The sequence below is a fragment of the Gallus gallus genome, chromosome Z (genome assembly GCF_016699485.2).
Source record: "Gallus gallus isolate bGalGal1 chromosome Z, bGalGal1.mat.broiler.GRCg7b, whole genome shotgun sequence".
Taxonomy (NCBI): Eukaryota; Metazoa; Chordata; class Aves; order Galliformes; family Phasianidae; genus Gallus; species Gallus gallus.
This window is the reverse complement of record NC_052572.1, coordinates 59,558,164-59,574,430: the sequence shown is the minus strand read 5'-3', so window position 1 is coordinate 59,574,430 and position 16,267 is coordinate 59,558,164. Positions and strand designations below refer to the sequence as shown.

Here is a 16,267-nt window from a genome sequence, read left to right as displayed (position 1 = left end):
TACAAGTGATAATAGGTGCTAACTGTGGATTTTAAAGAGTGATATCAAAATATTTCTTAGTAAATTCTCTGTTGTTTCCAGAGTGTCATTAGACAAATGTTAGCACCCCATGGCATTTACTAAATAGCTAGTTGCATTCAGATGTTGACTACTACAGATTGGCTTGTTTTTCTGCTTTCTTCTCAAATATTCTTACTATTACAATCAGCCCCAGCCCTGGGTACATGCCTGTTTTGGATATGACCATTAGTTCAGCCCCTTTCTTGACCATAGGACTCTGGCTGTTGAATGCCAGCTAAAAGACAGTGAAATAGTGCAGCACAGGAGAAGGTTTTAACTCCTTGTTGGAAATGTGTTTTTTAAAGATATTCTAACAAAATTGTAGCCAATCAGTGCAATGCAGTGGCTTAATGGAGAATTCCTAAGACTTGTGGCAACTTTTTAGGTGAGCACATCTGGTCACAAGGATCTGAGAGAAGAAAACTCTGTGTTAAAGTTCAGGAAGCATGGAGCAGAGGAAGAAAGAAGGCTCAGTACAAAGCAAGCGTACAGCAAATACTGTTGCAAAGAAATCCACCCAAGTACACAGCCAGTGTTTGGCTCCTCTGTGCAGTGCAGAGGCAGCCTGTGTGTATAAACAAGTCGGGAAGGTTGAAGAACAAACAATAGGGTTCTGATAAATTTTACTCTGAGCTCCATTCAAAATCAATGTCATAACTCAAAAAAAAAAAAAAATGTTTAGGGAAAGGCATGCCAAACATGCACTAAATTGAGCACATATTTCAGTCTCTATACATTAATAATATCTTGTGCACTGCATTGTATTACTGTGCGGAAACTGTAATAAAAAAGTTTGGGTAGACAGAAATGAATGCCAGTAACCACTGTAGGTTTCATCATACCTGAGCTATGAAGCCATTCCTCAGAGGGTGAGGTCGGCTTCTAGACTCAGCACCAGGTTCTGTAAGGATACAGTGCAGCCTCGCCTGGCCTTGTAGTACATCAGTCCTCAGCACAAGTTGTGAATTGGCCCCATGTAGATCTACAGGGAGATGGAGGTAGACCTTTTGCCTCCACTAAATCACTCCACATGGAGGGTTTTGATTTCTCTGCAGTGTTTGGTCTGTTTTGACACCTTCCCCTGTGGCTCTCACTCCTCAAAGTACCTGCTGATTCTCTCTCAAACAGTATTTCAGTTGTGCTTTGACTGTACTTACCAATTTTAAAATAGGTTTTGGGTTGCACTGCTAATACCTCTTGAACACACAGCTGTTTTTTGGTGTTTGTTGTTGTTTTGTTTTTAAACTGCTTTGGTTAGCTTTTTTGTTTGTTTGTTTGTTTTTAACCAAGGCCTGGGCAAATTTCTAATTGCTTCCATCTTGTGTTTCTACCTGCTCACATGCATTGGACATATAAAGTGACCTTGCTGTCCTGCCATAATACATTTGCTGCATCTGTTTAGGAGCTGTCATTATCTTAATGAAGCCATTATTGCTGGAGTCAAACTAGTTTTAACTGCAGTTTTGTTTTCATAGTTTAGCCACAAGCAATTGGCTGGCGAGCTGACACTTTCTACAAGGTCTTTCTGTACTCAGTTGTAGTAAAGCATAGCTGTCTTTCTGCTTTTTTATTTCTTGAGTATAATGATTATAAATTATTTTATATATATTATATATATAATGATATTAATATCTATTATATTAATGATATCGTATTAATAATATATAATATTAATAATATTATACATATTATGATATATTATTATATAATGATTTAATTGTTAAATAATAATTATGATAAATATAATATGTTATATTATAATATGCTTATAATATATATAAGCATATAAATTATAAATAATAATTATATGCTATAATTGTTTGCTCTGATCCTCTATTTGACAAAGCGAACCCTGAGAAATCGCTCATATAACCATAATATCAGTGCTTTGAATTTCTTTTACATCAGAAATTTCATGTCTTTTAGGAGGATAATTAAAAGAAGAGTCGCTACGTTCCTCCAAAGAATTTCTAATACATACTTATTTTGGTCAAAGCTTGCAGCATGACAGCCATTTCATCATCACAGCGGCAATCTGTGTTTTTAGGCAAAGCAGTGGAAGGATATTTTTGACTCTTCATTTTGAAGGATTTGATAGCAAGGTGTCATTCACAAATATGACACTTCTGCACAGAAGCACATCCCCCACAACTGTTAAATGATCAAATCAGACCAATAATGGAGAACTGAAAACTATGACTTTGCTCTTTGCCTCTGGCTACCCCTCAGGTATGATACTTTCGAATACTTGTTCTGCATCTTTACAAGTTTTTTATATCTGTTTCCAAATTTGTCACAAAGATGGGGAAAAAAAAATTGTAGTATGTGCACTTATGCTTTGTGTCATGATCCACATTATTTTCTACTGTGGTAAATGTGACTTAAGTTCTTTAACTACCACCTATCAGCATCTGGCTTAAATTAAAATGGTGTTTCCATTATCTTATGTTTGTTGCTGTATTAACATATTTCTGAGAATGTTTTCTAAGTTCTGTACTCAGTAAAGGTATTTTTAATTTTTTACTTCAGATACATTGATAAAAGCCTTCATGCTGAAACATATACATATTTTCTAACCAGCCTTCTTTGTTTCACCACATGAAGAGCACTAAATAAATGCAAACTGTTGTTCCATCCCAAATTATGAATAATTCCTGCAGCATGAAGAACCTCCAAAGAGGCATTTGGAGAATATTATGGGGTGTAGAGAGAAATCTGTGATTTACAGTGATCCAGGCAAAGCCATTGGGTGCTTTTTGTTAAACGTTGGTCAAAATAAATCCTTCCTGGATGCTCTAAGTGTCTTAAACTTTCATGTAGTTAATGTGTCTAGCATTACTGACTCTTGACATTGATACAATTAGCTACAGCTCTGAGATACCTTAACATAGTACAAAAACAAAAAAAAAAAAAAAAAAAAAAAAAAAAAAAAAAAGATTTTATGGGACAAAAAGATTCCCAAATAAATATTTTCACAGGCTCCTTCTTTTGACATAGTTTTCAGGTTGAGTGTGGACTGGAGAGAAGGTTTCAGCATCAGCCATTACTCTGAAATAAGCTGGGCAAGTATCCTGCATGAAACCCACATCCAATTCATCCTTTGAGGCAGTCTGATTATTGTTTCAATTTCTGAGTGTAATTACTTGATCCTCTTTGTTGCTTTAGTATGTTGTATACCTCATGTATTTTCTCTATTGAGATTACTATGCACTTAAATCAAATTCAGAAGACTTTTCAGATATTTCTGGAAAATTTCCTGCAGATTCATTCTCAGCTGCGAGTACAGCCTCTTTTATAAAGTGTTCATCACAACTAGTTTTGTTGTTTCTTCTGTAGCCACTAAGTGAATGAAAAATGTCTGGAACTTTAGCAGGTCTACCATGTTTGCCAGCTTCAGTGTAGTCCTTACCTCTGTTTTAGCAGAAGGGTTTACCAGTTACAGCACTGGCTACAGATATGGACTTGGGATCTGATTTGGAAAGAGTGAGGCTCCATGTTTTGAAGAAAGAAAACTGGGACAGCCAGAGTTGCTGAAGTACATTGTGGAGCCTGGTGGTACAAGTGATGAGACCTCAGCCTTATACACTTGAAGATCATGTTCTACCCACATCTCCAAATTTCTGTGCTGTGATTCACTTTGCATGCATCATTCAGGACCTACCTTTCCTGTTCTGTTTGGAAGAATGTGGTCATTACTGCTAATTTTCTTCCAGTCTCCCATCTAACAATGGGGTATCACTGTTGGTCTGCCTACTTGCTGTGCACTCCGTATCACAGATATGTGATATAGCAAAACTCAGGGGTCTGGGCATAGTTTCACAGTTCAGAACCAGAATTTGCCCTTGGCACAAAATACTCAGGAGAAAAATGTCATCAGAACTATCTCAGTAATTTCTGAAATCAATAACCTCAAGCCTCAAAGAGCCTTGTTCTCAGGACTTTTTTTCCCCTCAATATGCCCTTTTTATAAACTTCTAGCCTGCTTTAAATTTATTCTAAATTCTCTGGATTAGGTTTGATGTTGTTGCAAGATCTGATTTAGGCTTAAGAGTGTTTCCATTGGTTTTGTTTTCTGTTTCTTTAGATCCTCCATTTGATTTTATGGTGTACCTAAATGTTTTTAATGTTTTGCTATTTATTTAGCAAGAGCTCTCCTAGTCAGAAAGCTAATTTAAATGGAAATATTCAAGATAGATGGGAAGCAGTGTGAAAGGAAGTATGAAAAGAAAGGCCATCACTTTAAAAATATGTAATAACGAAATGATTCCAGCTCACCCTACTTTCTCCCAACTGTTTTCCCTGCTATGAGAGGTGTTTAGCCTCCTACCCAATATTAATCTTGTTATCTCTGAAACAGCTTGCAGAAATTAACTGCTTAAAAAATGAAATGAAATGAAATGTTGTGAGCCAACCCTCCACCCTCACTGTGACTACAAACCAGAAACCAATAAACCTGGCAGCTGTCTTCCATTGTTCAAGTGCCAACAAGAAGGCTACTAAAAAAAGAAAAAACAAATTTTATGTCTTTTTAAAAAGTTTGTAATTACTTACTGCTGAAACTTTTTTTAAGGAACTATCATAACAATATGTTCCTCTCTTTCTTCCCATGTGTTTACAAAAACCTAACTAAAAATATTACTAAGTAATGTACACTTTACACTCAACTGTAGTTCTTGTACAGCTCTGCAGTTCAAGTTTCCTGCTGAACTCACAATTTTATGATTATTTCAAGCCTCAATATGTTAATATGGGAGTTCGGCTAAAGCTGCCATTAGATGATCCCTAACCTGTGATGCCTGCTTTTGGAACACGTGCTGCTGATAGGAGGTAGAAGAGCTGCCTGTCAAAGGCTAGGCCATGCATGCTTCAGCTCCACAAACAGTTCTGTAACTGCAGAGTCCATTTCTGCATCACTATTATGCCGATGTAAGCTTCCTACACCAAGAGTTGAGCGTGGCCTAATTTAATTTTAACAGTTTTAATGTTTCCTGTAAGGTAAATAGTGAACCAACACTGTGAAAGAACTGCCTTTCTATTGAATCACATACATTCTCACCTTGGCGGTGGACTAAATCTGGTGCAGAAACTGCTGTAAGCAAACAGTAAGTATCTGAGACAAGATGGAAGAACATGAAGACAGGTGCATTTGACAAAAAAAAAAAAAAAGTCCTTACTGTAGCTGTGGTTTGGGGTTTTTTTGAAGGAGTAGCGCTACATGTGAGCACACCAAGCTGAGCCTTCTCCAGAACAACCACCTCCAGCCAGCTCCTGGTTTCTCCAAGGACTGCTCCATCTTATCACACATCTCCCCATTGTCTTCTCCAGCAAGCGGCAATATTACAGGTAAGTGAACTCTGAAGAGCTTTAAAGTTATGAAATATTGGATGTGTTTGATTATCCTTCCCTCTGTTTTTGTTTTAATCTGCTAGTTTTTGTCCTCAGGGTTTATTTTCCCCCAGAACTCTTCCAGCAAAATTATTATCCAGATTTCTTTGGAGACATTTTTCTTTCTATCAAACTCTGTTTGAAAGATTCCTTTAAGAAAGCTGTACTAATAGATACGGCCATTGTGCAATTTTTGTAGAAATGTCTTTTCTTTAATCAGTGCTTTTACATTCACTGGAAATAAAAAATCTGTTTACTACACTGGGGGAATTAAGCTCCGAAGAGATTGTTTTAGTTCTCTTTGTTTATGATGATTTGTTAGCTCTTGACTGCAGAAATAATTTTGTTGTTTACATTAATCTATGGTGGCAGTATTAACTTCACATCATACATAAATATAATTATTGATCATTACCAGCTGTAATTCAGTGTTAGAATTACAGATTTACATAATTGTGCTATTAAGTGTAAACTTGAACTTCATATCTGGGGTCACAAATAACTGGAGGCAGTAGAAACAGAAAATTCTGATTATATGTCATTCATATTTTAATACATGCTGTTGCAATTTTGATCAGTGTTAATGTAAATATTTTTATGTACTATGCAGCAATGAGATGCTAATGGCTAGAAATTACAGCAATATTGATCTAGCTAATAAAATGGAATGCATTTGTAAGAGAGGATATTTATTATCTGCTCCAAAAATTACTATACATCATCTGCCCAAGGAAAATTTCCTCCATCAGTTTGAGATGACATTCTTTCTGAAAATGGTATAAGGTTCTTCTCAAGTAAAAGTCAAATGTAGTCACAGGCTATCCTGTTTTTGCTGCCTGCAGCTTTTCCACTGATAAAGACTAACAGAGGGCAACAACCTGTATAAACGAACACACCTCTGTAACAAGTGCTCTTCTCCTTCTCATGTAATCTGCACATAAAAAGATAATCCAGAATGATCTGTCACTACAATAAGCCTTGTCCAAAAGTGTTAGAGGATGTGTGTGCACATCTGCCTTTGTAGTCACCTTACTAATTGCCTAATGCAAAACCTGTGAACTCAGCTTTGTCCTTGTGCACAATGCAGAGAGGTCTTCCAGAATGCAAAGGTGTACCAGCTCTTCGGATGGACATGGCAATATAAAATCACACACCAAAACTATCTGGCCTGATAGTATTATGGAAAGAATCACCTGGTTAAGGAGAAGTGGCAAAAGAGAACGACTTATGTAGAATAGAAGAGGTTATCCAAACTCAAAACTCTCACAGATTCCCAAAATTTATTCTTCGGGAAACAAATCACAAGCAACACATGTAATCACCAAAGTAACTGGAGCAAGATCTGGTCTTCCACAGGGAATGGCTGACCTGCCATTATTTGTGCTAAATGGAATCAGAGAACAAAAAAAAAAACTATGCTGAAATGAACGTTCATTTGCTCGTAAACGAGATAGACCCATACACTGAAATAAACATGTTTTTTTCCATCTTTGTGGCAAAACCCAAATTTGTGGTTAAACAAGTGTATCTTAATCCAAAATGGATTAATAATATAGAATATAAGACAGGTGAGACCACTCAGTGAAACTAATATGCTAAGCACTTTTCTCTGGGAAAGAGATCTGAAAAAATACAATTATACAGAGAACTGAGATAGTACAAGTATTGCAAAACCTGTCTGTTTCCTAGTCAGAGCTGTTTTTTGGAGATGTATGGTAGAGATAATTTCAGAATCAAATCCAGTGGTGAAAAAATGTCAGGAAAAACAAAAGAATGGCAAGCTAAGGCATCTGAAACAGATGTAAGACATAATTATCATTATATAGTGAAATACTATAATTTGAAGAGGAACACCCATGAATGCTTGAAGATATTACAAAGAGCCAGGTTGGAGAATAGAGTACAGAAGCAATAACCCTCAGACACTGAGAGATATCATTCTTCAGTAGAGGTTTTTGGCTGTGTATAAAATTAAAGAATGAGAGCATATTTTTTTCTAATGTTGTTTCTAGAGTTTATTTATGCTTTTAGATAACATGCCATTTTGAAGGATCTTATGTTTTAGGAGAAAAGTGAGAGCACATCTGGTTGCCTCGCTTGTCCATCTATAGAATATTATTTTGCAAAATCAATCTATTGTGTGATCAAAATGCAATCTCAATTTTCTGGAAAAAAATATTTTGTATACAATTTATTTTTTTTTTCAGCATAAGGAGCTTAGTTCCTAACACCATCTTCTGAGGGAAAAAAAAAAGAAAAAAAAAAGAAAAAAAAAAAAAAAAAAAAAAAAAGGTAGCCAAATATTTAGATGATAAATATCAGAGGATTCTTCTAAAGAAATTTCCTAACATTGCCAGGTTTGGGGTCCATGAGGGCTCAAACTTAGCTGTCAAATGTGCCATTCCTGGAAAAGCCTCAAAGAAAAAAAAATAGCAAAAACACGAATCTTAAATATTTATGATGATCCATACTTTCAAGTGGGATATGATTTCTCCAATTTTAGCTATCTCTTATGTACGGGTAGCTGAAGTTGGTCCTGGCAGATTCAGGTTAGTGAGTGATGCTCCCCAAAGTATGAATTTCTCTCTTCTTATCTACACTACATCGTAGATATTTATGATGTCTTCTAAAATTAAAATAGTTCTAACACTAGAAAAGCCACATTTTACTATAGCAGTTTAAGAAACCTTTTCTACTTATTCTTTCCTTCTTCTCACTTAAGGTATCTCCTTACACCAGTTTTGTTTTCTTCTAGAAACTGGACTGTGAAGAGAATGTTACCTTAAAAAATCTTAGAAAAATTGATATTCTGCAATGCACTGACAAGACCCTAATAATTATCCTAAGAAGAGTAATTCCATGTCTCATCTCAAAGTTCAGTGCATTCCCATGTGAACGTAAATTATAAACGTATGCTTCTAGGAAGAGGGGCCACCTTGAAATTCTGTAAGTAACATCAAATCACATGCAAAATATGTATCCCTTTACAAATTTTGCCAGGACTGACTTTTATATGTTACTTATTTATCGCAAATATAGATAAATGTGGCAAAAATGGCTTCAAATTTTCTTAATGGACCCTACTCATAGTCTGTAATAATCTATAAATATTCCTGTGGTAGTCAGAGGACACAGAAAAATATTGATGTTTCCTTTTTTTATACATTATTAAATGCATATGTATGTAATGTTTAACATACATGTATATTCACTTACCTAATATTTTCTGCAAGGATTAGAGATCACTTAATACAGTCTGTTTTAAAACCAGGACTTTTCACCAGCCAATTGAATATTTTGCATGAAACATTACTTGTATATAAATCAGTATTGAATGTAAAATTTATTAAATATTGTGTGTCACATGATGCAGTTTTTCTTCTTTTAGCAGTAGTTTCCATTCTGGTTACAATATATGGACTTGTTTGTAGGAAGAAGTTCATCCCTCACTAATTTCCTGTTTGCAGGCTTGTTCACTTAGAAATAATAACTATTTTTATTTTATTGAGCATGTAACTCCACAGAAAATATAAAAGGAACACTGTATTTAAACGATTATTTCCTGTAATAATCATTTCAAGATGTTTCCAATGTACTAATAAGAGCAATGTAGCTGGATGCATTTCTCCGTGGGTTTACCACCAACACAAACATATGTCAAGCAGCTATCTGCAGTTGTATCCTATAGCACGTAGTTTCTGCTTAACCAAATGTCCCAAAGCTCCAGCAAACATTTTGTTTCCATTCCACTGCTTGCCCATGAAAACAACAGCATTGCTACATCCTCTTAATTATATTTTCTCCCTGCATAGCCACATTATTTTACAAAGTTTCATAGAGATAATTCCTTTAGCCCTTCCACATAAAGTTATTTGGCTAAGAACATATTTAAGAAGAGCATTAAAGGAGCAAGTACATGAGAACTAGCCAGAGATACAATTAGCACCGCAGGAGCACTAGCTCCACATTAAATAGGAAAGATAGTTCTCTTCTCTCGAAGACAGGAGAGAGGAAAAAAGAAAAAAAGAAAACAAACAACTTTTCTAAAACTTTTCTACAGTGTCATTTTTTCCACTTGAGATTAAGATGTTCCTTGTGTTTATTTTCATATAAAGATGTCTCAGAGGCTGAAAGCAGTTCATATGCATTCCCTCTGCAAAGAGCAATGTGCTTCCACAGTCCTAACATACACTGTGACTTTTCTCCTGAAAGGCACCCTCGGGAACTTTATTTCCTAGTGCTGATAGTTTCTATCTGGCACCTGATGATTAGTGGACTAAGTAAAATAATAATTTTAAAATAGCAAATATGTTGCATACTCTTCTAAAAAATAGTACTTTGTTGAATTATTTCCCATACTTTTGTACAAAATAATAACTGGATGTTAATGCTTGACATTTTCCTGTTGCATGAAGATATAAGCTTCACTTAATTTCTTTTTTCTCCTTTGGTTTTTGTTGCTAGTCAGACTTTGGATAGTGCAGCTTAGAATCTTAAAATTAAAAAAAAAAAAAAAAAAAAACAGCCCTGAACATTTGTTCATGATGTTAATTCTAACATTAAGTCAGTATTTCATACAGCTGTTCACACTTCATAAAAGCAAAGTTTCTCTTCTGATAGGAACAATGCATTTTAAGCCTACAATTTGCTGGAAATTTAGATGTGTGAATCAGTGCTCAGAAGAATTAAAGATGTGAAATCCGACACAATAGCTCAAAGTGAAAGGTGAAAGGTCACATAAAACGTAAAATATAGAGAAACAGAGTTAAACTTTAGAAATAGGCTCCTAGAAATGAGCCAAACAGAAATTAGTATTAAGAGGAAAACAACTGAAAACAGTTCATATGGAAATATTTCTATAGAATCCATATTGTGAGTCCAAGAATTGACTAAAGCATGACTAATTTCTTCCTATGTATTAGTGCATCCAACTGCACACTTATTCTCATGATACTGGAGGAAAGGTAGCCTGGCTTTCCTCTTTCTTTTTCTTTTTCTTTTTCTTTTTCTTTTTCTTTTTCTTTTTCTTTTTCTTTTTCTTTTTCTTTTTCTTTTTCTTTTTCTTTTTCTTTTTCTTTTTCTTTTTCTTTTTCTTTTTCTTTTTCTTTTCTTCTACAGAATATATGGGACCTACTAAATCTGATAGAAATGTTTTCAGAATTTGGCAGATTCAGTACTTTTTTCAATGGTTTCCTAAGAGTTAGATTACATAAAACCATTCATAAAAAAAGGGGGGAAAAAAGGGGGGGGGGGGGGGGGGGGGGGGAGTTTTGGCTAAAACAAAACTGTCCAAACAGATAAAACAGAAATTTTGCAAAAACAGAAAGTTTGCAAATACAGAAAACATATCCTCTTTTATTTTTTATTGCTATAACTGCATGATTTATGATTTATTTCTGAGATTTAAAATGAAGAAATTTTTGAAAAGCACTGCTTTGTTTCCAGCCTGAAGAGAGGTAATAATTGCTAGAAAACTTACAAGAAAAGCCTCGGGGACAAAACACATTTTGAGTGTTTCTTCACTCACACAAATTTCAGGATTTCTCACTCAAAATTTTAGAAGATTATGTTTACATTTATTTCTGATCACTTGAGATATTTCCTTTTGTATTTTTCATCAGATTATTCTGCTGCTTTCAAGATAGTAATGCCACTTGATGGAAAGAATAGTGTGAGAATTCATACAATAATGTTTGAATATTCCTTTACTTCTTTCAGCAAGTTTTAAATGTGAATTAAAAAGTTGTTAACTGCTCTTGTCTAGATAGTCACAACCATCTCAAGACAGATGATTTAAGGCAGACCACAGTGTGGTGATACTATGAAGATTACAAGAACACAGCCTACAGAAATGTATTCCTCTGTAGCTCAGCTGGATTTAGTCATAGACCACAGAAAGATTAATGCCAAGCATGGCAATGTGTCTTTCATGGGAGTCTGACTTAGGTAATTTTCTACTGAAAACTAAGGAAAGTAAACTGCAATCAAATTGTTGGCATAACCTATTGCTAATATGAAATACAGAGAGCTTGAGCTGTGTCACATTTCAGACACTAGGATGGCTTTCTTACAAAACTACGGTGCTCTGAGCTGTCAGGAACTCCTTTTGACTTCAGTGGACAACATAACATACAGTTTGGACCTTACACAAGTAAATGACAACCACATTGCTTTTGTTGTCCTGCACCTCTTTTGTTTTCTCCTCATTAGTTTTGCCTCCATTTTCAATCTGATGGAAATGGTTTTAATCACAGAAGGCCAGATCCTCAACTGCATCAGATTTGTGCTGAGCATGGCTGAAGATAATGAGTTTGGAAAAGTAGCTTTAATGTCTTTCAGCTCTCCTCTCTATGAGCAAGCCCAGGGTGTGAGCAGCCAAATTAATGTCAAGGCTCTGGATGTACAGACTGGACACAGATGAGGGTCCCAGGGGAAGGATGCTCTTCGCCGGATCCTGGTATGGGGCATGTCCTGGCATCTAGTGTCAGAAACCCAACTGTGAGTGAAGTGAAACTGGGCAGTTGTTCAAAGCAGGAGACTTAGTTAGCTTTTTACATATTTGTGGGACCCACCCGCTGGATTTTTGGCTGTCCTATGCTGGTGTTTGTGAGCTTAAACACTTTTGCTAATGTCAAGGCATTTGTTTCCAGCTGAAACTATGAAAATGCAGGCAAACAATTTATACAGCATGTCAGTGCACAGAACTATATTAAGTACAATATTAATGTATTAAAATATCAAATTAACACACTACTTTTTGAGAAGTGAGACTCCCTGCCAATGTAGTTACTTTAAAAAAAAAGGGAAATCAAATCTCTTTTAAAACAAGTTTTCTTCACTTCCTCCCCCCCTCCCCCAACAAAATTGTACCATTACTGTCATGGTGTAATGATTTTGAGATAAGACGGTGATTTTGAATGGAAAACTGTTGTGCTGTCTTTGGCTTTTTATGCGCAAAGAAAGAATAATCTATCAGAAGCAGAAAATAGAAAAGAGCACTGAGCATAGCGGTCAGTGCCTTGTAAAGGTTTTTGTGGGGAATTTTTAACAGTACTTTTGTGAAGCTCCATGACTGTTATGTACTAAAAATGCTTACTGTGTACAGAAGTACCTATCCAAAGACTCCTTTTGGAGTACCTTTCAACCTCCACTTGCCCATTTGCAGAGACAAAGGGCCAAGCATTCATGAGAGGTACCAGCATTTTCTTTTCCCTAGCCACAGAGCAGGACACCCTGCTGTGAGTGATTGAAGACTGGCCTTTCCATCCCCTACAGACCCTTCTCTCCCCACTCTGCTCCCTGCCCTCCTTGTCCTTCCCACATTTTTCCACTGAGCTCCCCACAGCACTGCTGCCGCCTTTCCTCCTCCTCAGTCACCCCACTGGAGATTCCCTTTTCCATTTCAGGTGATTTCAGGTGACTTCAGGTTTTGCAGTGAAAACACAGTGTCAACAATTTGTTTAACTCACTCTTAACTCCTCTCTGAGATGAAATTTATTTCGTATAGGGTTTTTTGTTTTTTCTTTTTGAAAAAATGTCTGTAGCCTTCCATCATCTTTTAATGAGGAGCTTAGAAGAGATTTAATGAGAAATCTAGTAGAAACTCAAAATATCTCACATCCTTTCACAGGGCTCCTTAAACACTCTCCTGTGTTATGCTTTGATTTCTATTTGTAGGGCTTCCTCACATCTAAGCATGTATACTGGTACAAATTTATTTTAAAGAAAATACTACGGAGAAGAAAAGGTCACTAATTTACTTGTAATGTATGCTTATTTTCAGAGGTGTTGTTTACAGTAGTTTTGTTCATTTTTTCAAAGAAAGGAGTAGGAATTAAGAGATGACATTTGAGATTCCAGCTTTGGGTGGAATCTCCCTGGGTGAGACAACTACACAACATGATTCAGGAACACTATTTTGAAAGTGAGCAGAGTGAACAGAAAGTTCACAAAATTGAAAATAATAGGACAAAATTTTATAAGAATAGAGAAAATAAACAGAAAAAAAAAGAAAAGAAAATTGTAACACATAGGAACTTTGTAATAACTAATTATAGGGGGGAAAAAAAGAATGTCACTGTTCAAAGAGAATTTTTTGCTTCCTTTCTTTTTCTCTAAAGCCCACGTCTGCAGGTTTTTCTGTATTCTACAGCTCACTGCTGCACCCCAACTTCTGATCCCAGCTGTCACTAAACCACATAAAATGTTGACGCACGTCTGTAGCAAATGGAGACTTGTAATCAGTTTCAACTAGTCATAGTTGACTTACAAGACATATAAACTGTTGGACCAGCATGTAAATACAGCCCCTGAAAACAGTCATTCTGAAGCAAAATACTGTGTGAGCTTAAGAGTAAGTAGAATACATAGGAAGAAAGAATTTTATGTGCAAGATTGTCCCTGTGTCATGTAGAGATCGGAGAAATCTGGCTTAATCCTGTGGCCTCACCCATCTCTGTAATCTTTGAGTCTTTCACACTCCTATCTGAAAGCTGACTTTTTTGTCCACTTCAAAATTCTTTGTTTCAGCATCCCTGCCTGTAGGCCCCTGGAGAATACATGTTGCAACCACACCCTTGTGAAGACAGCCACACAATAACACTCCACAGGATGAGCAATAAACTGAAGAGGAATGACATCTGAATTGGTCCATTAGATCTCAGAGAATGAAGCAATATTTAAGTTATTGTTCAATTTCCAGTCCACTTGTGTGTTAGTCTGCTCCTCTTGGAATTAACCATAACTTAACATTAAACAAGCAACACAAAAATAAAGAGATGGAATATATATAGCAGGTATAAAATATTGCAAACATCTTAAGTCCTTTGCTAGCTGTAAACGTGCAGTTAACTGATATCTACATGTTATTTGTTCATACTACCTTAGATCTATGACTGTTACTGTAAAAAAAAAATTCAGTGCTCTTTTTTACTAAAAAATATACAGTCTAATAGTTAAGTTCTGATCAGCTAGCTAAATGAATGTTACCATAGAATCTTCTGATAGACTGATAAACTTGTACTTGAGAGATTATGAAATAAACTGTCATTCAGCAAGGATAGCTAAATTTTAGGAGGACTTGTTACTCTACTAGCTTATCTACACAGTGAGAACCTTATTTTGATATGAATTTCTTGTATTATATAGCTTAAGCCCTCTCTCGAGAACATAAGACAAAGCACTCAAAAGCAAATTCTCTGACAAAGTAAAAGTACACATGCATTTGTGTCATTATAAAAACATCTTAAATTCTTAAGCAAGTTTTCACATGCAGAAAAGACTATTATACAAAAATTTCAAATTTATCCTTCTGTCTTATCTCATAAAACACAGCCTTTTTCTTTCAGACTTTCAGAGATCTTTTAGTTAGGCATGTTATACTTCATGGTCTTCCATCTTGTATATAATAATGTTTCATCATTAGTGGCACAGCACGTGTTGATTAGTCACCTATTTACCCACTTAAGCAGTACTATGAAGCAATGAAGACTGTCAGAGACTTTCTAGAAGCTAGAGACCAAAAACCAAAAAATTAACAAAACTAGTCAGTAGAGTGCCTATAATAGGAGAATCTTGAAAATTGGTCTTAGACTGAAATAGCAAAGCAGAAGTCAAACCTCCTGTGGTGGATACATGTGGATTTTGTAGGGGTCTTGGTACAAGAAGACAACAATGCTTTTAGGTCACACCTTGCTTTCCTGTTGGCTTCTAGAAGGTGTGTGGGTGACTTGGAGGCCCTTAGATGGTATTCAGGTAGCCAAACCAAGCTTTGCTTCTGGTAGCTTAAGCCAGTTATGAACTTAGATATTACAGGATCACACCTTAGAAGAAGACTGTTGGTTTTTTTTTGTTTGTTTGTTTGTTTTTTGTAATGGTTCAGAAATGACTGGAATGATAAAGTGTTCAAAATCCTGGTTGTGAGTAAAAGATTATTTGGGCAAGTTTTATTTAACTTCCTTCCCCTGAAATAACATCAAGCTTCTCTCTATTTTTGATCTCTTTTCTACCTCCCAAACTCTCTTACTATTGAGAAGCTGATGTTAATTAAATATGTTTATAACAACTTTTGCAATTTCTTAAGTCCCTAGACTTCTTTGCTCAACAATTGCAGATAATAGTGAGAAGAAAAGCAATATCAACATAATTTTCCTAGAAGTTATAGATCATATTGTGATTCTGAACCTGTGAAATTTTTGAAGGTGAATGTGTGCTGACAATAGCACTTAATCTGTGTCTTAAGAGCAAAATTGAAACCAGCTTCTGATGGGCTGCAGGCAAGGATCAGGATCAAGGATGCAGGCAAGAATGCAGCAGGGGAATGGTGTGGTCCCTCCCTTTCTCTGTTCCCTATCTGAAAGTACAGAGTGAATTTCAAAATTAGATCCTGCATAACCAACTTCCAGAGATCCCATCTAATCTGAATGCTTATACACTGAACAACTTAGGCTCTGGACACTACATTTATGCAGTCTTTTCTTTTTTTGAGAGTGAATTCTGAATTCTGCGTTTGGATGTTGTGTTGAGGGACATGGTTTAGTGAGAACCATTGGTGATGAGCGAGTGGTTGGACCGGATGATCCTGTGGGGTTTTTCCAACCTTAGCGATTCTATGATTCTATGATTTATGAAAGCATGAAAATGTATGTATGTATCTATATAATATCTATATAATTATATTATATGTAATATGTATATAAATATTATATATATATATTTATGTATGTATGCATGTATGTATACATAGCCTTTATAAGTATATATAGATATTCAAAGGATTCTTCTCCTTCTTTATTTATTCAGTTGTACATTAGATTTAGTGTTG

At 35.6% G+C, this 16,267-nt stretch overlaps 1 long non-coding RNA gene across 1 annotated transcript in view; it reads left to right on the top strand.

Annotated features, from left to right (window-relative positions):
• Positions 1-8,843, top strand: part of LOC121108483 — a 36,135-nt gene extending 27,292 nt beyond the window's left edge. The window contains exons 3-6 of the long non-coding RNA XR_005843020.2: positions 1,987-2,289; positions 3,058-5,162; positions 5,264-5,403; positions 8,201-8,843. This is a non-coding gene — a long non-coding RNA (uncharacterized LOC121108483). The remainder of the gene's footprint in view (positions 1-1,986; positions 2,290-3,057; positions 5,163-5,263; positions 5,404-8,200) is intronic.
• Positions 8,844-16,267: the final 7,424 nt, after the last annotated feature.